At 36.7% G+C, this 5,989-nt stretch overlaps 1 long non-coding RNA gene across 1 annotated transcript; it reads right to left on the bottom strand.

Moving 5' to 3' along the window:
- Nucleotides 1-1,402: 1,402 nt before the first annotated feature.
- Nucleotides 1,403-4,391, bottom strand: LOC145544831 (uncharacterized). Its single transcript, XR_014081657.1, has 2 exons — nucleotides 3,516-4,391; nucleotides 1,403-3,067 (listed from the first exon to the last, which is right to left on the bottom strand). It is a non-coding gene; the product is annotated as an uncharacterized LOC145544831 (long non-coding RNA).
- Nucleotides 4,392-5,989: the final 1,598 nt, after the last annotated feature.

The raw sequence follows: 5,989 nt of genomic DNA, 5'->3' as shown, positions 1-5,989 counted from the left end.
CAAAAGCATCAATTCTTCGGCACTCAGCTTTCTTTATGGTTCAACTCTCACATCCATACATGACTACTGGAAAAACCGTAGCTTTTACTAGATGGACCTTTGTTGACAAAGTAATGTCTCTGCTTTTTAATATGCTGTCTAGGTTGGTCATAACTTTCCTTCCAAGGAGTAAACGTCTTTTAATTTCATGACTGCAATCACCATCTGCAGTGATTTTGGAGCCCCAAAAAAATAAAGTCAGCCACTGTTTCCATTGTTTCCCCATCTATTTGCCATAGTGAGACTCTATAACACTATCGCATCTGGCTTAAATTATTATCTTAAAAAAAAAAACAACTTGTTTTTCTAAACTTTTAGCTTGGAACATGTCCAGATATTTATTGAAAGCTTGTAACTTTAATATTCAATCTTCATTTATTGAAAACTTTGTAACAGAGTATGTATAAAATTAAGGCTTGCATTTTGACAAACCAATTTTTAAATTTATTTTTCTTTGACAAGACTGAGAGACTCCTACTCTCCAGGAAACTTTGAATTGGTAAACTTGGAATTAGACGTGTGTGGGGAAGTTAAAAAGATATGAAAGAATGAACTGGGGCTCTAGTTAAACATGCACTAATGCTTGATTACTCCTAACTTTTATAAAGTTTTATATGCTAATTTATTTTCTATATCTGGAAAGCATATATATATGTGTGTGTATATATAAACGTGTTCTATATGTATTTTTATATCTGGAAAGAATATATATGTATATTCCATTTTTCTTCTAAAAAAAACTTTGTTCTTATAACCTGTATCCTCAAACCCTAGTGTGACTGGAAACTACCTGGCAAGCTTTTTAATAATGATCTTCAGAAAAACTGGAAAGCTTTTTGGGTAAAGATAAAATTGTATCTGCATCTCACATCATGCACCAGGATAAACTTCAGAAAGATCACATATATAAAGTAAAAAAAAAAAAATTTTATATGAATTTATTTCATATAGAAGAAGACATGGATGAATGCCTTTTCAACCTGTAATCTGAAAAAACTTCCTATCTCAATATTCAGTAGCAATTCAAGAAAAAAGAATAAAAAATGATTGATTAATAGTTTAAAAGTATACTGAACAGCAGAAACAGTATAAACAAAGTCAAAGTGTACATTAAACCTTGGAGAAATTATTTATAACTGATATCACAGGGGGGAAAGAACAGCATAAATAGATATAAACAAGAGCTCCTAAAATCCCCAATTAAAAAGACCAACAACCTAATTGATATATGGGTAAAGGATTTGAACAGGTATTTCACAGAGCTAGAGCTTATGACCCTCAAAGACAAGAAATAATGACCAATCTCACTTAATGAGAGAAATTCAAAATAACACTGTAAAGAGAATACATTACTCACATCAGATTTTTTTTTTTTTATAAATTTATTTATTTTAGTTGGGGGCTAATTACTTTACAATATTGTAATAGTTTTTGCCATACATTGACATGAATCAGCCATGGGTTTACATGTGTTCCCCTTCCTGGACCCCCCTCCCACCTCCCTCCCCATCCCATCCTTCTGGATCATCCCATTGCCCCGGCCCTGAGCCCTTGTCACATGCATCGAACATGGAATGGTGTTCTGTTTCACATATGATAATATACATGTTTCAATGCTATTCTCCCAGAACGTCCCACCCTCACCTTCTCCCTCAGAGTCCATAAAATTGTTCCATGCATCTGTGTCTCTTATTCTGTCTCGCATATAGGGTTATCGTTACCATCTTTCAAATTCCATATATATGCATTAGTATACTATATTGTTGTTTTTCTTTCTGGCTTACTTCACTCTGTATAATGGGCTCCAGTTTCATCCATCTCAGTAGAACCGATTCAAATGTATTTTTTTTAATGGCTGAGTAATATTCCATTGTGTATATGTACCACAGCTTCCTTATCCATTCATCTGCTGATGAACATCTAGGTTGCTTCCATGTCCTGGCTATTGTAAACAGTGCTGCGATGAACATTGGGGTACACGCGTCTCTTTCAATTCTGGTTTCCTCGGTGTATATGCCCAGCAGTGGGATTGCTGGGTCATACGGCAGTTCTATTCCCAGTTTTTTAAGGAATCTCCACACTGTTCTCCATAGTGGCTTTTAAAAATCTGATTTTAAAAATAGATTTTAAAAATCTGAAACTTTCACAATAAAATCTTTTAGGGAAAATGTTAGGAATAGGAACTTTCATAAAATTTTGTGGAATGCAAATGGGATAAGCCATTAAGGTAACAGTTTGGCAATATATAGAAAAATGTGGAATTAATAAGTGATTACAGCAAGGTCACAGGATAAGAGATTAATATACAAAAGTCAAAAAAAATTCAATCACTTTCTTATATATTGATAGCAGCAATAAACAGGTTGGACATGAAATTAACAACACAGTATTATTTACATTAGGATCCCCAAAATAAAATACTTAGGTGTAAATCTAACAAAATATATGCAAGATCTATATGAGGAAAACTACAAAATCCTGATTAATGAAATCAAAGAAGGATTAAAGGGAGGCATATTTCATGTTCATGTATAGGAAGACCCAATATTATCAAAATGTCAATTTTTCTCAACTTGATCTATATATTCAATGCAATCTCAATCAAAATCCCAACAAATGTTTTTGTACAGATCATCAAACATATTCTTAAGTTTAAATGGAAAGAAAAATGGCTCACAATAGCCAACACAATACTGAAGGAAAACAAAGTTGGAGAACTGACACTACCCAACTTCAAGATTACTATTAAGCTTCAGTAATCAGGACAGTGTTGTATTGGTGAAAGAACAGGCAAAAACATCAGTGGAACAAAATAGAGAGTCTAGAAATAGATCCATATATAGGCAAAGGATCTTTGACGAAAGAGCAAAGGTAGAAGAAAAGATAGTCTTTTCAACAAATAGTGTTAGAACTGGACATACACTCACAAAAAAAAAAAAAAATAGAATCTAGACACAGACTTTCAGTTCAGTTCAGTCGCTCAGTTGTGTCCGACTCTTTGCAACCCCATGGACTGCAGCACACCAGACTTCCCTGTTCATCACCAACTCCCAGAGCTTGCTCAAATTCATGTCCATTGAGTCAGTGATGCCATCCCACTATCTCATCCTCTGTCATCCCCTTCTCCTCCTGTCTTCAATCTTTCCCATCATCAGGGTCTTTTCCAGTGAAAGCTCTTCACAAGAGGTGGCCAAAGTATTGGAGTTTCAGCTTCAGCATTAGTCCTTCCAATGAATATTCAGGACTGATTTCCTTTAAGATTGACTGGTTGGATCTCCTTGTAGTCCAAGGGACTCTCAAGAGCCTTCTCCATTCAAAAACATCAATTCCTTGGTCAGCTTTCTTTATGGTCCAATTCTCACATCTATACATGACTACTGGAAAACCTGGTTGGAGGGCATCACCAACTCAATGGACATGAGTTTGAGCAAGCTCCGGGAGTTGGTGATGGACAGGGAAGCCTGGCATGCTAACACCACAGTTCAAAAGCATCAATTCTTTGGCACTCAGCTTTCTTTATTGTCCAACACTCACATCCACACATGACTACTGGAAAAACCATAGCTTTGATGAGATGGACCTTTGTTGGCAAAGTAATGTCTCTGCTTTACATTCTTACAAAATTTAACTCAAAAAAGGATCAGAGAGCTAAACGTAAAATGCAACATTATAAAGCTTGTAAAAGATAACGAAAGAGGAAATATAGATGACTTTGGGTTTGGCAATTACTTTTTAGATATAATAATAAGGAATAATCCATGAAGGAAAAAATTGATAAGCTTGATTTTATTAAAAATTAAAGACTTTCTCCTTTGTGAAATATACTGTCAAGAGAACAAAAAGACAAACCACAAACTGATAGAATATGTTTGCAAAAGACACATCTGATGAAAGATTGTTATCCAAAATATGCAAAAAAACACTTAAAACTCAACAATCAGAAAACAAATAACTCAATTTTAAAATGGGCTAAAGACCTTAACAGCTACCTCACCAAAGAAACAATGAGTATATGAAAAGATGCTCTACACCATGTATCATCAAGGAAATAGAAATTAAAAACAACCATGAGATATCACTGCACACATATTAGAATAATCAAAACCCAGAACACTGACAACACCAAATGCTGGGAAAATGAGGAGCAGCCAGAACTTTCATAGGAATGCAATGTGGTACAGCCACTTTAGATGACAGGCAGGCAGTTTCTTACAAAATGAACATACTCATACATCCAGAAATGTAATGCTCTGGTATTTACTCAAAGGATTTGGAAGGTTACATTCACACAAAAATATGCAGAAAAGCATTTACAGCACCTTTATTTATAATTGCCAAAACTTGGAAGCAACCAAGATGTTCTTCACTATTATTGTTGTTGTTGTTTAGTTGCTCAGTTGTGTCCGACTCTTTGCCACCCCATGGACTGTAGCACATCAGGCTCCCCTGTCCTTCACTGTCTCCTGGAGTTTGCTCAAATTCACATCCATTGAGTTGATGATGCTATTTAACCATCTTATCCCCTGCCACCCTCTTCTCCTTTTGTCTTCAATCTTTCCCAGCATCAGGGTCTTTTCCAATGAATCAGCTCTTCGCATCAGGTGGCCAAAGTATTGGAGCTTCAGCGTCAGTCCTTAAATGAATATTCAGGGCTGATTTCCTTTAAGATTGACTGGTTTGATCTCCTTGCAGTCCAAGGGACTCTCAAGAGTCTTCTCCAGCACCACAATTCAAAAGCATCAATTATTTGGTGCTTAACCTTCTTTATGGTCCAACTCTCACATTTGTACATGACTACTGGAAAAACCATAGCTTTCCTCAGTATGTGAATGAAAAAATAAACTGGTGTATATAGCCAGATAGTGGAATATTACTCAGCACCAAAAATTGAGATCTTAAGCCATGAAAAGGAGCCAATCTGAGAAGGATTTGTACTGTATACTTTCAATCAAGTATCTTTCTGAAAAAGGTAAAACTATAGAGAGAGCAAAAAGATCAGTGGTTGCCAGGGGGTGATAGGTGGGAGATGAATAGACAAAGCACAGAGATTATTAGAGCCATAAAAATACTTTGATGATTCTATAACAATGGATACGTGGCCTTAAACATTTTTCCAAACCCATATACAACACCAAGAATGAACTTTAACATAGTCTATGGAATTGAGTGACAATAATCTGTCAATGTAGGTTCACAAATTATAACAAATGTACCACTCTGGTCGTGTTGATAATGGAAGAGGCTATGGATGTGTGGAGGCCAAAAGAACAAAAGAAAGAGAAAAGGGGAGGGAGGGAAGGAGAATGAAAGAGAAAGGGATGGAGAGATAAAGAGAGAAAGGAATTGCCTGTAATGAGTTTGAGATTCTGGTGCAATAGGTCAGAAGTCAGGCAGGAGTGTTTGTATTTTTAATAAACATTCTCAGGTGCTTCTGATGCAGGTAGTCCTATTCATATTTTCATAAATTCATCATATTTTGAGAAATACTAACCTAGATTTAGGCTTAGTGTGGACTGAGTGAACTGTCACTTCCCACTGGTGTGAGAGTTGGACAGTGAAGAAAGCTGAGCGCCGAAGAATTGATGCTTTTGAACTGTGGTGTTGGAGAAGATGCTTGAGAGTCCCTTGGACTGCAAGGAGATCCAATCAATCCATTCTAAAGGAGATCAGTCCTGGGTGTTCATTGGAAGGACTGATGTTGAAGCTGAAACTCCAATACTTTGGCCACCTCATGCGAAGGGTTGACTCATTGGAAAAGACCCTAATGCTGGGAGGGATTGGGGGCAGGAGGAGAAGGGGACGACAGAGGATGAGATGGTTGGATGGCAACACTGACTCGATGGACATGGGTTTGGGTAAACTCCGGGAATTGGTAATGGACAGGGAGGCCTGGCGTGCTGCAATTCATGGGGTCGCAAAGAGTCGGACACAATTGAGCAACTGAACTGAA

This window comes from Giraffa tippelskirchi, chromosome 1 (genome assembly GCF_054371585.1).
Source record: "Giraffa tippelskirchi isolate mGirTip1 chromosome 1, T2T-mGirTip1v1.2.pri, whole genome shotgun sequence".
NCBI classification, from domain to species: Eukaryota; Metazoa; Chordata; class Mammalia; order Artiodactyla; family Giraffidae; genus Giraffa; species Giraffa tippelskirchi.
Note: the sequence above shows the minus strand (reverse complement) of the source record. Positions and strands in the feature narration are given on the sequence as shown.